General features: G+C 46.1%; 1 pseudogene across 1 annotated transcript; it reads left to right on the forward strand.

Annotated features, from left to right (window-relative positions):
* The first annotated feature begins 6,122 nt into the window (after positions 1 to 6,122).
* Positions 6,123 to 17,016, forward strand: LOC100895925 (microtubule-associated protein 4 pseudogene; annotated as a pseudogene). The gene has a single exon (XR_013531405.1). The product of XR_013531405.1 is annotated as a microtubule-associated protein 4 pseudogene (transcript).
* The last annotated feature ends 258 nt before the right edge of the window (positions 17,017 to 17,274 follow it).

Consider the following 17,274-nt stretch of genomic DNA (forward strand, 5'->3'; position numbering starts at 1 on the left):
GTAGAATGGCTAAGATTTTGTGTAGATGCTATTAATACATTTAAACTAACATTGTAGGTGTCCAACATTTTTTATTTATCCACAGAGGAGCCAACACTAGAAAGACTTCTCTACAGGCAAGCAGATGTAATCCACCTGCTTTTTAGAGTGGGGAGGTTTTACAAGGAAACAGCTCTCAAGTTCCTGAGGCAGCTGCTTTGTTCCAAAACACAGATTTGTTAAACTCAGTGTGTGTGAAAACTAGTAATAAGTTAGCAGAGCCGATGGGGACTTCAGACTTCAGTGGATGCTTTTTCTACCTCATTCCAGCAAAAATGGGCGAGTGATGAGACCATAGAGACTATAGGAGAAGGGACATTATATTTTTGAAATAGCAGAGTGGGAGCCAGGCAGCCATAGATTCAGATGATGAAAACTCCCAGAGAAATATGCACACCCTCCCATGCTGTTATTTCAACAGTGAGTAGATTTTCCCAGACGGTCTAAAAGAGTATACTTTTAACTGTAAGCTTTGCCTTCATTTTTGCTTGGTGTGTGGGAGAAAACATAAAAATCGGAAAAGCTGGGGAAGATGAAGTTGGCCATGCATTCTAGTTAACTTTTTTTTTTGAGATGGAGTCTTACTCTGTTGCCCAGGCTGGAGTGCAGTGGCACGATCTCAGCTCACGGCAACCTCTGCCTCCCAGGTTCAAGGCATTCTCCCACCTCAGCCTCCTGAGTAGCTGGGATTACAGACGCTACCACGCCCAGGTAACGTTCGCATTTTTGGTGGAGAAGGAGTTCACCATATCGGCCAGGCTGGTCTCGAACTGCTGACCTCAGGTGATCTATCCGCCTCGACCTCTCAAAGTGCTGGGATGACAGGCCTGAGCCACCGTGCTCCGCAACGTTTAAAAACATTGAAATTAAGTTGAATCAAATTTAGTTTCTTTGTCAAGCAGCGGTTTCTCATTAAGGGCAGTAGCTGGCTTTTTGATGTAGCGGGCTCTTTAAACTGACAGCTCAGATAAGTTCAGATTCCTTCCTGCCTCCGTGTCTTGGGAGTGAAAGACCTTTTCACTTGGAAAAAGTTGAATTACTGTCACACACGTTGCTTGTCTGTGTTTTGAGATGGGGTCTCACTGTGTCACCTGCGCTGGAGTGTGTCACCGTCATGCTTTCTGGCAGACTTGACCTCACAGGATCAAGCCATGCTCTGACCTCAGCCTCCCAGGTAGCTGGCACTACAGGTGTGCAGCACTATGCCTGGCTATTTTTTGAATTTTTTTGTAGAGATGGGGTCTTGCTGCGTTTGCAGCGCTGATCTGGATCTCCCGGGTTCAAGTGATTCTCCTGCGTTGCCCTCCCCGAATATTGGAATTAGTGACATGAGCCACCAGGCCCGGTGACGAACCTCTTTATGCGGCATTTGGAAGCTGGAAAATGCTGAGTGCTGGTTGAGTTTATTGTCTGGATTTGAATTTTTTAATACGTTATCTGTAATAATGACATTTTATTTCTCAGGCAGCTTTGTGCACAGTATGGGATTTGTTATGGGTTCAGGCAGATCTGTGGCTTCTCAATTAACATGAGAAATGATCCTTAATTGTGAGGTGTTGACAACCAACTTCAGTCTGTGTTTTGTACCTTTGCCCTTTCTGTAGATAGGAACCCTTCCTTCCCTCAGAGCGGCTGCCTGATAGAAACAGATGATCCGTGTCCGAATCATGACAATGGGGTGACATCTCTAAGTCCATGAGAGTTTACATTGTTTTCTCATTTTTTGTTTGTCTGTTCATTTGTTTTTTGAGACGGGGCTTCCCTCTTTTACCCAGGCTGGAATGCAGTGGCATAGTCTTGGCTCACTGAAACCTCCACCCCCTGGGTTCAAGTGATCCTCTGGCTTCAGCCTCCCAAGTAGCTGGGATTACCAGCACCCACCACCACGCTCAGCTAATTTTTGTATTTTTAGTAGAGACGGGGTTTTGACACGTTGACCAGGCTGGTCTTGAACTCCTGACCTTGGGTGATCCACTCTCCTCGGCCTCCCAAAGTGCCAGGATTACAGGTGTGAGCCACCACGCCCAGCTAGTTTGCGTTACTTTCTATAATCATTATTCAGGATGGCCATCCAACATACTGAAAAGCAGAGAATATCCTGGGGGTGGGGGGTTTGGGGGAGCAGAGGCAGATTATTGTCACGTATTCGCCCTGGGACAGCTTGTATAAAAATGCTGAGTTGGAGAAGGAAAGTTCAGACAAACGTAACTCTTGGTGGCTCACACCTGTAATCCCAGTACTTTGGGAGGCTGACGTGGGTGGATGACAAGGTCAGGAGTTTAAGACCAGCCTGGCCAATACAGCAAAACCACGTCTCTACTAAAAATGCAAAAATTAACCAGGCGTGGTGGTGGGCACCGCCTGTAGTCCCAGCTACTGGGGAGGCTGAGGCAGGAGAATGGCTTGAACCTGGGAGGCGGAGGTTGCAGTGAGCCGAGATTGCGCCATTGCACTCCAGCTTGGGTGACAGAGCAAGATTGTCTCAAAATTTAAAAACTCACAAAACGTCCCTCCATCTCAACACCATGACTTCTGAAAAGACAGACATACCAAGAAGATCCCATGGTTTTATCAACTGGACATTTGACAACAATTTTTCTTTTTTTTTGAGATGGAGTCTCACTGTGTCTCCCAGGCTGGAGTTCAGTGGCGTGATCTTGGCTCACCGAAACCTCTGCCTCCTGGGTTCAAGTGATTCTTCTGACAGTCTCCCCAGTAGCTAGAATTACAGGCATTCACCACCATGCCCAGCTGATTTTTGTATTTTTAATAGAGACAGGGTTTCACCATGTTGGCAGGCTGGTCTCAAACTCCTGACCTCGCAATCCGCCCATCTTAGCGTCTATTCTTGTAACAATCATGTGCCTTGATTTAAGAATTCCCATGTGGTCAGCCTTCCTGACCATCAGAGCGATTATAAGATCAGGTAAGCAAGCGCGAGACACCATGAGGTCTCACTGGGGCCAGGGGGGATGTTTGGGAAAAACCAAAATAAAAAATAGGCCGTGTGGGTTGGTCACCGACCCTTTCCTGGTGTTTCCTAAGTGTTAGAATGTTTTACACAGAGCCACTGTCTCTCAGCTAGGTATGACTATGTCCCCTTTACAGATGAAACAGTGGTGCCTGGAAGGTCAAATCACCCATGTGAATTAAACCTGTGCATTACCTGAGGGAGAAGTGTTGGCATAATTTAGTGTCAATAGAGGAAGGAACATGTTCTGTTTCTAGAAGGGTATAAAGATACTGGCCCAGCGCGGCAGCTCACGCCTGTAATTCCAGCACTTTTCGGGGCCAAGTCAGGTGGATCACCTGAGGCCAGGGGTTCCAGACCAGCCTGGCCAACATGGTGAAACTCTGTCTCTACTAAAAATACAAAAATCAGCTGGGCATGGTGGCGGGGGCCTATAATCCCAGCTACTTGGGAGGCTGAGGCAGGAGAATCGCTAGAACCCAGGGGGTGGAGGTTGCAGTGAGCCGTGATTGCACCACAACACTCCAGCCTGGGGGACAGGCAGAGACTCTGTCTCAAGTATATATATATGTATATATGTGTGTATATATGTGTCTATGTATGCATATGTGTATATGCATGTGTGTATGTATGTGTATATGTGTATGTATATGTGTGTATATATGTATGCAAATGTGTGTATGTATATGTGTGTATATATGTATATATGAATGTGTATATGTATCTGTATGTGTGTATATGTATGTATCTGTATGTGTATGTGTGTGCATGCGTGTATGCATGTAAGTGTGTGTATGTATATGCATGTGTATATGTGTATGCGTAGTGTGTATATGTATGTGTGTATATATGAATGTATATGTATGGGTGTGCATATATGTATGCATGTAAGTGCATATATGCATGTATATGTGTGTATATATGTGTATGTGTATATGTGTGTATCTATATATGTGTGTGTATGTATGCATGCACATATGCATGTATATGTATGTGTGTGTGCATATGTATGTATATGCATGTGTGTTTATGTGTGTATATATGTGTATATGTATATCTATGTATGTGTATCATATACGTATGTATATGTATTTGGGTCAGACATAAACGCGGTTTGTGATGTCCTCTTTCTTTAACACGAATCTTAATTTCTCAAGTGTAACTCCAGATGTTGATGCTCGTTCGCAGTGTCCACGCCCTCATTATCCCAAAGTGCTTCACAGTGCTGCATGCAGAAATGTAAATATTTATTCTGTAATCATCCTTTAATTTTTTTTCCTGCCTCACAGAGTTTTTGACTGGCTGTTTTGGAAGACTATGTCTTAGTGTCCCTGAACAGTGGGGGAACCTGTGTGTGTGTGTGCAGACCTGACAAAATTCTCAGGCTTGGGGTTATCCTCTGGGTGAAGCTACTGATGGAGAGAGGGAGCTTTGATTTAGTTAAGGCTTGTCTGACTGCGCCACCTACCGGCTATGAAGGCAATATGCTACCCGCCTCTGAAGTTTTCAGCGTGGCTGGCTGCAAACACCCAATAAAAGTCGCATACCTGTCATCTGAGCACTTTGGGAGGCTGAGTCGGGCGGATCACCTGAGGTCATGGGTTCGGGACCAGCCTGGCTTATATGGTGAAACTCAGTCTCTACTAAAAATACAAAAATTGGGTCTGGTGCGATGGCTCACGCCTGTAATCCCAGCACTTTGGGAGGCCGAGGCTGGCAAATCACCTGAGGTCACGAGTTCGAGACCAGCCTGGCCAACATGGTGAAACCCCGTCTCTGCTAAAAACGCAAAAACCGAGTGGTTTCGGGCACCTGTAATCCCACCTAATTGGGAGGCTGAGGCAGGAGAATCGCTTGAACCCGAGAGGCTCAGGTTGCAGAGAGCCGAGATCATGCTGTTGCACTCTAGACTAGGCAACAAGAGCGAAACGCCATCTCAAAGAACAAAAAAGTGTGTGTGCTCCTGGGTCCCTGTACATGGACGTTATGTGAGACGTCGGTTACCACCTGGAGAAGTCCGCCCTGCAGACCCCGAGTCAGTGACAGACCAACAAATGCACTCACATCATTCAGGAATCAAGTGGGCTGGGGCTGGCCTTGGGGCTTTGAGAGGCGAAATGCAGCCCATCCACCAAGACCCTCTGTGCATCCAGACTTTTATTCATACAGAGTTCTAAGTCAACACACTTGTGGATAATTAACATGGTGAAGATAATTGTTCTCTAAATATTTTCCATAATAGTTTGCCAACCACCCCACGTGAATTCCAAGAGCTATCCACCATGGCCACTTGTCATAGTTTTCACTGAGTAGAGTACCCCTCCCCCAAAATGCTCTTACTGTGTTCAGATGGATTTTAGAGTTTTCAAGCTGGCTTGCTGTGGGAGACTTTTCAGCATTCAAACTTTTATATTTAAGTATCTTTTTTTTTCAGAAGGAATCTTGCTCTGTCGCCCAGGCTGGAGTGCAGTGGCTCAATTTTGGCTCACTACAACCTCCACCTCCCAGGTTCAAGCGATTCTTCTGCCTCAGCCTCCCAGGTAGGTGGGACTATAGGTGCACACCACCATGCCTGCTAATTTTTTGTATTTTTAGTAGAGATGGGGTTTCACCATGCTGGTCAGGCTGGTCTCGAACTCCTGACCTCATCATCTGCCCCACCTCGGCGTCCCAAAGTGTTGGGATTACAGGGGTGAGCCACCCTGCCCAGCCCTTTAGAACATTTTTTTTTTTTGAGATGGTGGGTCTTGCCCTGTCACCCAGGCTAGAATGAAATAGTAATATTATAGCTCACTGCAGCCTTGACTTCCTGGGTTCAAACCCTCCTCCCACCTCAGCCTCCAGATCGGCTCAAATCACAGGCCTATGCCACCACACCCAGCTAATATTTTCATTTGTTTGTTCTATAGAGACAAGGTATCACTATGTTATCCAGGGTGGTCTTGAACTCTTGGACTCAAGGAATCCTTCTGCATTAGTCTCCCAAAGTGCTAACACAGTGCGTTACCAGCTGCAAGGTGATATTTTACCTTAGAAGAGTAGGGAGGGGAGAGAAGAGTCAGGAAGGGGGAGATGGGGACACAAAGGAAAGGAATGCAGAGAGCGATAAAGAGACAGACAGAGAGAGAGAGAGAGAGAGAGAGAGAGAGAGAGAGAGAGAGAGAGAGAAAGGGATAGAGACCCCACACACACACAGAAAGAAAGAGAGACTGATGGAAATTCTTTTTCCACCAGCCAAGAAGAGAACCAGCATCCCAGCAGAGGGGATTGATTGAAGCCATCAACTGTATTACATAATGAGAACTGACTGGCTGTGTGTGTGACCATATATATATATATATATATATAAAATATAATCCTGAAATGTCTGTGGCTTAACAATTAAATAATTATTTCCCAGTTATCCATTTGTCCAGTGAGGTATCCAGGAAACCCCGAGCAGACCACCAGCTCTCAGCACAGACAGCACAATACCAGGGATGGGTGGCAGGCATTTTGGTGCATGGCCAGCTGGTTCCCCTGCACCTGCCCAGGGACGCTGCTCTCCAGGCTACTGGTTTCCCAGCCTCAGCACAGATGCCTTCATCCCCAGAATTTTAAGGGAGGGGATGCTGGAAGCTGGGGCAGGAGATGGGGGTGAGAATGAAGGTTTTCAGAGCAGAGACCATGACGGACCAATTTTCAGACTGCCTGAAAATGGAGCGTAACCCAAATTCTTAGGAGACTCTAGGGAAGAGTCAGAACCACCATAACAGCCGAGATCGCATTTCCCGGGGCGGGAGTCTAAGAGTCAGAGTTAGATCTGTTTAGACTGAAACTTGAAAGATACAGAGATGGGAAAGTCTGATGTTTCCTCAAAGGGTGAACCGAAGACCATTCGTATTAGTCTGTTTTCACACTGCTGATAGAAACATATCCAAACGGGGCGAATTACAGAGGAAAGAGAGATTTAACAGACTCACAGTTCCACATGCCTGGGGAGGCCTCAGAATCATGGCAGAAGGCAGGAAGGAGCAAATCACATCTTACATGGGTGGCAGCAGGCAAAGAGAGAGAGCCGTGCAGCGGAATTCTCCTTCTTTAAAAAGATTGTCTTTATTCATTATTATACTTTAGGTTCTGGGGTACACAGGCAGATTGTGCAGGATTGTTTCACAGGTCTATATATGCCATGGTGGTTTGCTGCATGCATCCCCATAGTCTACATTAGGTAAGTATATACATAATATTATATTATAATGATTATATGTAATATTATATTATGATTATATATGATATTATTTTATAATAATTATATTATATACTTATATAACATTTATATATAATTATATAATACAAGTACCCTGTCCCTCAGGCTGGAATGCAGTGGTGTGATCTCAGCTCAGTGCAGCCTCCACTTCCCAGGTTCAAGCCATCCTCCTGCCTCAGCCTCCTGAGTAGCTGTGATTACAGGCTCCCGCCACAGCATGCAGCGAATTTTTGGATTTTTGTAGAGACAGGGATTTGCCAGGTTGGCCAGGCTGGCCTGGAATGTCTGACTCAAGGGATCAACCTGCCTCAGCCTCCCAAATATTTTTATATTTTTTAATTATGATTTTTTTTATTTCCATAGGTTATTGGGAACAGGTGGTGTCTGGTTGAAGGAGCGAGCTCGTTGGTGATGATTTGTGAGATTTTGGTGCACCCATCACCTTAGAAGTATACACTGCACCCTGCTTGTAGTCTTTCATCCCTCAGCCACTCCCACCCTCTCCCTGCCATTCCCCAAGTCCATTGTGTCATCCTTATGTCTTCGTATCCTCATAGCTTAGCTCCCACTTGTGAGTGGGAACACACGATGTTTGGTTTTTTCATTTCTATTTACTTCTCTTAGCATAATAGTCTCCAATCCCATCCAGGTTGCTGAGAATGCCATTAATTCATTCCTTTTCATGGCTGAGTAGTATTCTTTCATATATATATCCACAGTTTCTTTTTCTTTCATTTTTTTAAGACAGTCATGCTCTGTCTCCCAGGCTGGAGTGTAGTTACATGATCCTGGCTCACTGCACCCTCTGCCCACTAGGTTCAAGTGATTCTCCTGCCTCAGCCTCCAGACTAGCTGGGATTACAGGTGCTCACCACCATGCCTGGCTATTTTTTGTATTTTTTAGTAGAGACGTGGTTTCATCATGTTGGTCAGGCTGGTCTCAAACTCTTGACCTTGTGATCCGACGCTGTCGGCCTCCCAAAGTGCTGGGAAGTCATGAGGTTGTTAAGTGGAATTCATGCCTCCTTCAGGAAGGGGTTAGCTACTGTGGGAGTGTGGCCTCCTCATTTCTCTTGGGCATGTACCTTCTCTTGTCTTGCACTTTCTCTCCATGATATGAACTACACTGAGGCCCTCACCAGATCAGCTGGGCATCTTGGGCTTCCCAGCCACCACAACTGCAAGGTAAAAGTACCCTCTTTCAATTTTTATTTATTTATTTAGAGACAGAATCTGGCCCTGTTGCCCATGCTGGAGTTCAGTGGTGTGATCTTGGCTCACTGCAACCTCCTCCTCCTGGGTTCAAGCAATTCTCTGCCTCAGCCTCCTGAGTAGCTGGAATTACAGGTGCTTACCACCATGCCAGGTTAATTTTTGTGTGTGTTTATAGTAGAGATGGGGTTTCACCATTTTGTCTAGGCTGGTCTTGAACTCGTGACCTTGTGATCCACCCACCTTGGCCTACCAAAGTGCTGGGATTACAAGCGTGAGCCACCACACCCAGCCATCAACCTCAATTTTTTTTTTTTAATTTTTAAATCTAAAGACAGAGTTTCACCATGAGGGCCAGGCTGGTCTTGAACTCGTTACCTCAGGTGATCCTCCCACCTCGGCCCCCCAAAGTGCTAGGCTTACAAGTGTGAGCCACCGCACCCGGCCTTCAACCTCTGTTTTTAATAAGTGACTCAGTGTGTGGTATTCTGTATTAGCAACAGAAAATAGACTAAAACACACCCTTTCTGCTCCTGGTGCTAACCTACACTGTCCCCTTCTCACAAAGGCCTCATTTAATGCCCTCAGGAAGGGAGTGGTCTCCTCTTTGTTAAATATGGTTTTGATCAGGCCAGATGCTGTGACTCATGCCTGTAATCCCAGCACATTAGGAGGCCAAAGCAGGTGGATCACTTGAGGCCAGGAGATCGAGACCAGCCTGGCCAACATGGTGAAACCTTGTCTCCACTAAAAGTACAAAAATTAGATGGGTGTGGTGGTGCCTGCCTGTAATCCCAGCTACTCAGAAGGTGGAGGCAGGAGAATCGTTTGAATCCGAGAGGTGGAGGTTGCAGTGAGCCTAGATCGCACCACTGCACTGCAGCCTGGCAACAGAGCAAGACTCTGTTAAAGAAAAAGAACTGATAGTAGAACTCCCATTTGACCCAGCAATCCCACTACTGGGTGTTTTCTCTTTTCTTCCTAAGTGTTTTTCCTTCTTGCCGGCAGGCCGCCACTGCGGACGGCATGTCTCTGTAGGGTTTGATCAGCTGCATTTGCTCCCAAGGCACCTGATGAAAGGGTTTTTCCTCATCTCTCTTCTAATGCATTTCTTCATCCTTCACGCATTCCTTCCCTCCTTTGCACCTACTGTGTGCTTGGGGTCAGGTAAGTATGTGCAAGGGAGTTCTGGAGGCCGAAGCATTCCGGTTCCTGGAGAAGAGAGGCATCGAAACAGGCAGACAGCATGAAAGGCACCGCCATGCTTGCATCAGGAGAGACGGTTTGCAGGAGTGCTGGTTTCTATGGAGCCCCTCAGATTTCTTTCACTGAAGCCTCCTTGTTCGGCCTACCCAATTGAAAAGTGCGTCAAATGTAGCTGGAATTTGAAAAGCTCGAAACCAGAAGGCACCTGTGACATCGTGGTGAATCGTCAGGTCAGTGTGTGGGGCACATGTGGGCTGGGAAAGCCACGTCTTAGACACCCTCTAGCCCAAATCTGCTCACAGTCATCTGTCTGCACCTCTTAGGGTCTCCCTCATAATAGCTGCTGGGGACACAGGAGGAGAGGATGGTGGGTGAGGGGTCGGCAGGAGACACTTGCCAGCAGGTAGAGCTGGCATTCCAGCCTGAGACTGGTGCACCATTGATTTGTAAATTATTTTTTTCCTGTCTCTGTCCTCGCTCTCTGTTCTCTGTACCCCCCTTCCCTCTCTGTCCTCTCTTTCTATCTCCCCTCTTTCTCTCCTTTCTCTCCTTCTCAGTCTCCTCTCTCTCTCTCCTGTCTCTATCTCTCTCCTCTCTCTGTCCCTCTCTCTTTCTCTGTCTCTCTTACCCCCCCACCATGTTCATCTTTTACAGTTGTCACCTGAGGGAAGAGTGATGTGAAACTAGGAATTCACTTTTTCTGGGGTATTTAGGAATGTGGGGCCGTGGGGTTTTCTCCACCTGTTTTGGGTAATTGCTTCCTGATTTCTCAGAGCTTTGCTATTAACAGCTCATTTCCCTCCCTTAGGGGCTGACTTTGACTTTCCTGGTGGAGAAAACAGTGAGTAACTTTTCAAAGTCTCCTGTGTTGCTGACCTGGTTATTGTCATCGAATTCTTATCATTTCTGAGACATCTCTTTGGCATGGTAAGCAGATTGAGTTTGGACAGTGGGAACATAGGAAGTATAAGTATTGTTTATTTTTGTTATTGTTCAACTTTTGCTTTTTTCTTTGAGACCGAGTTTCACTCTTGTTGCCCAGGCTGGAGTGCAGTGGTGCCATCTCAGTTCACTGCAACCTCCAGCTCCTGGGTTCAAGTAATTCTCCTGCCTCAGCCTCCTGAGTAGCTGGGATTACAGGCATGCACCCACACGTCTAGCAAATTTTGTATTTTTAATAGAGACGGGGTTTCTCGATGTTGGTCAGGCTGGTCTTGAACTCCTGACTTTGTGATCTGCCTGCCTTGGCCTCCCATGGGGGACATTGTAGTACTTCCTGGTCATACGTATAATAGTAGCACTTCCTGGTTCACAGGGACATTGCAACACCTCCTGGTTCATTCGGATAATTATAGGACTTTTTCGTTTGCAGGGACATTGTCATATTTTCCGGTTCATATGGATAATTATAGAACTTCCTGGTTCATAAAGATATTTGCAACCCTCTGATTCATAGCAGTAATTGTAGCACTTCCTGTTTCATAAGGATATGGTAGTACTTCCTGGTTTGTAGAGACATTGTGGTACTTCCTGGTTCATACAGATAATGGTAGTACTTCCTGGTTCATATGGACATTGTAATACTTCCTGGTTCAGAGGGACATTGTAGTACTTCCTGGTTCATATGGATACTTGTTGCACTTCCTGGTTCATCTGGACATGGTAATACTTCTTGGTTCAGAGGGACATTTCAGTACTTCCTGGTTCATATGGATAATGGTAGTACTTCCTGGTTCACAGGGACATTGCAACAATTTCTAGTTCATTCAGATAATTGTAGAACTTCCTGGTTTGCAGGGATATTGTCACACTTTCTGGTTCATGTCGATAATTGTAGAACTTCCTGGTTCATAAAGACATTTGCAACCCTCTGGTTCCTGGGGGTAATTGTGACACTTCCTGTTTTATAGGGACATTGTAGTACTTCGGTTCATACAGATAACTGTAGCACTTCCTCGTTCATGTGGATAATAGTAGCCCTTCGTGGTTCCCAGGGACATTGCATCACTTCTGGTTCATACAGATAATTGTAGCACTTCCTGCTTTGCAGGGACATGGCAATACTTTTTGGTTCATAGGGAATATTGTAACACTTCCTGTTTCTTACGGATACTGTAATACTTCCTGGTTCATAGAGACATTGTAGTACTTCCTGGTTCATACAAATAATGGTAGTACTTCCTGGTTCATACGGACATTGTAATACTTCCTGGTTCAGAGGGACATTGTAGTACTTCCTGGTTCATATGGACATTTCAGTACTTCCTGGTTCATATGGATAACGGTAGTACCTCCTGGTTCATACGGATAATGGTAGTACTTCCTGGTTCATACAGATAATGATAGTACTTCCTGGTTCATAGGGACATTGTAGTACTTCATGGTTCATACAGATACTTCTTGTACTTCCTGGTTCATATGGACATGGTAATACTTCTTGGTTCATACAGATAACGGTAGTACTTCCTGGTTCATACAGATAACGGTACTACTTTATGGTTCACAGGGACATTGCAACAATTCCTAGTTCATTCAGATAATTGTAGAACTTCCTGGTTCACAGGGATATTGTCACACTTTCTAGTTCATATCGATAATTGTAGAACTTTCTGGTTCATAAAGACATTTGTAACCCTCTGGTTCCTGGGGGTAATTGTAACACTTCCTGTTTCCTAGGGACATTGTAATACTTCCTGGTTCATACAGATAATTGTAGCACTACCTGGTTCATGTGGATAATAGTAGCACTTCGTGGTTCCCAGGGACATTGCAACACTTCCGGTTCATACAGATAATTGTAGCACTTCCTGCTTTGCAGGGACATGGCAATACTTTTTGGTTCATAGGAAATATTGTAACACTTCCTGTTTCTTATGGATACTGTAATACTTCCTGATTCTTAGGGACATTGTAGTACTTCCTGGTTCATACAGATAATGGTAGTACTTCCTGGTTCACAGGGACATTGCAACAATTCCTAGTTCATTAAGATAATTGTAGACTTCCTGGTTTGCAGGGATATTGTCACACTTTCTGGTTCATAAAGACATTTGCAACCCTCTGGTTCCTGTGGGTAATTGTAGCACTTCGTGTTTCATAGGGACATTGTAATACTTCCTGGTTCATATGGATAATGGTAGCACTTCCTGGTTCACATGGATAATTATAGCACTTCCTTGTTCACAGGGACATTGCAACACTTCCTGGTTCCTTTGGATAATTGTAGAACTTTTTGGTTTTCAGGGAGATTGTCACACTTTTTGGTTCATAGGGATAATTGTAGCACTTCCTGGCACATAGGGGAATTGCGACACTTACTGGTTCATAGTGACAGTGCAACACTTCCTGGTTCATGTGGATAATTGTATCACTTCCTAGTTCATAAGGACATTGCAATACTTGTTGGTTCATCCTGATAATGGTAGCACTTCATGGTTCATAGAGATATTGCAACACTTTCTGGTTCACGTGGATAATAGTAGTCTTCTTTGTTTCATAGGAACATTGTAACACTTCCTGTTTCATCAGCCCCTATTCTGCCATTTGCCTAAGCCCTAGGAAGTCACTCACAAATCTACTTCCTATCCCATGGATTTAACTATTAGGGGCACTTCAAAGAAATGGTATCCCACAGCATGCAGTTTTGTGCCTGGCTTCTTTCACTCAGCATCATATTTTTGAGGTCCGTTGATGTACTATGCATCAGAATTCCATTCCTTTTGATGGCTGAATGACATTCCATTGTATGAGTAGTCCACATTTTGTTTATCTGCACCTGTTGATGGGCACTGAGTTCTTTCCACTGTGCAGCTACCATAAATAATGTTTAGCACTTAGTGTACAGTTAGGATGTCTATGTATGTACTTGTCGGAGTACCTGTCTTCAATTTTTTGGGTAAATACCCAGGAGGGGAACGGCTGGGTCGTATGAAAACTCTGTTTAACCACTGAAGGATCCACCAGGCTGCTTTTCAAAGCAGCTGCACCATTGCACCATCTCACAAACAATACGAGAGAGTTCCAGTTTCTGCACATCTGAGCCCACAGTTGTCACTGTCCATCTTTGTCATTAAAGCCATCCTAGTGTGTAAAATAGGCTATCTCATTGTGGTTTCGATGTGCATTTCCCTGATGACCAAATAGGTTGGTTTTCAAGTTTTCTTGGTCTTTCTTTTTCTCTATCAAGGAGATGAGTAATGAGTAATACATAAATAAATGTTTCTTACCCACTGTTTTGATGAATTTTATTCATCATCTTATTAATGCTTGACCTTATTTGCTTCTCTGTCAGCTATGGGTATCTAAATGTTAGTTTCAGGAATGAACTGTGCTTTCTCTAACCCCCAAATCCCCAGATCTATCCAGGACACTGCCTGAAACACAGAAAGCATTAAACAAATACAGATTAAATATAATAGCAAACGCATGTTTTATTTTAAAATATCAACAGTTGTTCAATTTGCAGAACAATAAAAAAAATTCAGGCTGGATGCTGTGGCTCATGCCTGTAATTCCAGCACCTTGGGAGGCTGAGGTGGGCGGATCACCTGAGGTCAGGAGTGTAAGACCAGCCTGGCCAACCTGGCGAAGCCCTGTCAGTACTAAAAATACAAAAATTAGCCTAGCGTGGTGGCAGGCACCTGTAGTCCTAGCTGTGCAGAAAGCTGAGGCAGGAGAATTGCTTGAACTCTGGAGGCAGAGGTTACAGTCAGCTGAGATCACACCATTGCACTCCAGACTGGGTGACCGAGTGAGACTCTGTCTCAAAAAAAAAAAAAAAACAAAGCCCATTGCAGAAGCAAAGGCTCCTGAGAAGTTGGCCTCACCATCCCAGCCAGCTTCTGCCCCAGCCTCCAGATCTGGAGCCAAGAGCACTCAAACTGTTCCAAAAGCCACAACAGCTACCGCTGTTGCCTTAACTGGGCCAAGCAGTAGGAGCCCCTCCATGCTCCTACCCAAGAAGCCCACTACCATTAAGACTGAGGGAAAACCTGCAGAAGTCAAGAAGATGACTGCAAAGTCTGTTCCAGCTGACTTGAGTCGCCCCAAGAGCACCTCCACCAGTTCCATGAAGAAAACCACCACTCTTGGTGGGACAGCCCCTGCTGCAGGGGTGGCTCCCACCCGAGTAAAGCCCACACCTATGCCATCTCGGCCCTCCACAACTCCTTCCATAGACAAGAAGCTCACCTCGACCAAGCCCAGCTCCACCACCCTGAGACTCAGCCGCCTGGCCACCAATGCTTCTGCTCCTGATCTGAAGAATGTCCGCTCCAAGGCTGGCTCCACGGAAAACATCAAGCATCAGCCTGGAGGAGGCCGGGCCAAAGTAGAGAAAAAAACAGAGGCAGCTGCTACAACTGGAAAGCCTGAATCTAATGCAGTCACTAAAACAGCCGGCCCAATTGCAAGTGCGCAGAAACCACCTGCGGGGAAAGTCCAGATGGTCTCCAAAAAAGTGAGCTACAGCCATATTCAGTCCAAGTGTGGTTCCAAGGACAATATTAAGCATGTCCCTGGAGGTGGTAATGTTCAGATTCTGAACAAGAAAGTGGACATCTCTAAGGTCTCCTCCAAGTGTGGTCTAAGGCTAACATAAAGCACAAGCCTGGTGGAGGAGATGTCAAGATTGAAAGTCAGAAATTGAACTTCAAGGAGAAGGCCCAGGCCAAGGTGATCCCTCAATAATGTGGGCCACCTACCTGCCGGAGGTGCTGTGAAGACTGAGTGCGGTGGCAGCGAGGCTCCTCTGTGTCTGGGCCCCCCCACTGGGGAGGAGCCGGCCAACTCTGGGGCAGCACCTGAAACTGGCGCCCCCACTTCAGCCAGTGGCCCCAGTGGCCACCCCAACCTGTTAGGGGGTGGTGACCAAAGGGAGGCCCAGACCTTGGACAGCCAGATCCAGGAGACAAGCATCTAATGATGACATTTTGGTTTTGTGTTCCGTCTCCCCCATTCCCCTCTTGTCTCCCTCGTTCCCCTCTCCCTTCCCTCCTCCCTTGTCACTGCAGATTGAGACCTACAGGCTGTGTTCCGGGCAAACGCCAGGGCCCGCACCGACCACGGCACCGACATTGTCTCCCGCCCCCTACACTTCCCTGGTGGCCCCAACTCAGGCTCTCGGGTCCTTGGCCCCCTTTCTCAGGCTGTCCACTAGACCAGTGAGCGCTTAGGCGCCGCAGCCCGCTAGGCTCGCCTTCCCTCTTGCTTCTCGCCCTGGGGCAGCAGCAGCCCCACCCACACCTCTCACTCCTGGCTGGGCCCAGCTTCCTGCTTTGGTCCTGACCCATCACTGCGCCACTACTCCGTGGAGAGGTTGGGAGGGGATTGGAGTGGCTGAGGCTAAGTTGGGATCTAGGAGGGGAGAACCAGATTCTGCCCTCGTCTTTGGTTCTTTTGGTCCAAACCCAAAAGAAACACGCCCTCTCTCCCTGGATCCACCTGGAGGGAAGAGTGGAGGTGAATTCCAAGTGGTGACAGGACGCTGACCCAGGACAGGACTGCCTCTCCCTTTGGCCTCACAAAGGCGCCCCCGCGACAGGTGGCATCAGGCGCTTTTTGCTGCCCTGCCCCAAGTTAGGGGCCAGTGCTGTCCCCATGCTTAACATACCCGCCTAGCTGCTGTCACATTTTTTCTTGTTTTGTCCTTTTTTTTTTTCTAATAACCTAAAAACTGGCAAAATAGTTCTGCAGGTTGAAGCCATGTCTACATGAAAATCCTCAGTAAGTGTTAGAGGGAACAGGGCAGGGAGATCCTTATGCTGCCCCCACTGGAGGATGTGGGCAGTTAGGGCCCTGGAGGTGGCATGGCAGGAAGAGGAGTGAAGAGGCTGTGGCTGGTGACCGCGTCAGGCACATGAGGGGCTCTTAGAGCGGTGACTGGTTGGTTGTTTTGCCATTTTGTGTGTGTGCTGCTTTTCTTTTCTAACCACGAGGCTGGTTTTGGCATCTCGGTCCCACTCCCTGGATCTGGTGGTCAGCCCTCAGATACAAAGCCAGGGCTAGAGAACAGGAAAGGCCCCGGGAGATGGAATTCGTTCAGGCCGGCGCCCTCATGTCCAGGGGAGCCTCATGCAGATAGTGGGAAAGCAGGTCTGGAAATGTAAAAATAAAAGGCATGAGACTAAGGCCATCTGCTTCCCTTAATGCCCTGACTGGAGAGGGGAGGGAGGAGAGGCCAGGCCCGCAGAGGGCGTCCCAACTAGGCCTTGGGATGGCTGCAAAGAGGAGAAATCCCAGGAACTGTATTGACACAAAGATTCTTATTGCACTTGTATTTTTTTTGTATCAAAGTTTGCATGGTTTCTAATAAAGGATTAAAACATAAAAAAAAAATTCCACGTGAAGACTAAGACACGATTGACAATTTATGTGTGTATGCTTATATATGTGTATATACACACATATACATGTGTGTATATATGTGTGTATATATACATGTGTGTATATATGTGTGTATATATACGTGTGTGTATATATGTGTGTATATATACGTGTGTGTATAGATGTGTGTATATATACATGTGTGTATATATGTGTGTATATATACATGTGTGTATATATGTGTGTATATATACATGTGTGTATATATGTGTGT

Source organism: Callithrix jacchus, chromosome X, assembly GCF_049354715.1.
Source record: "Callithrix jacchus isolate 240 chromosome X, calJac240_pri, whole genome shotgun sequence".
Taxonomy (NCBI): domain Eukaryota; kingdom Metazoa; phylum Chordata; class Mammalia; order Primates; family Cebidae; genus Callithrix; species Callithrix jacchus.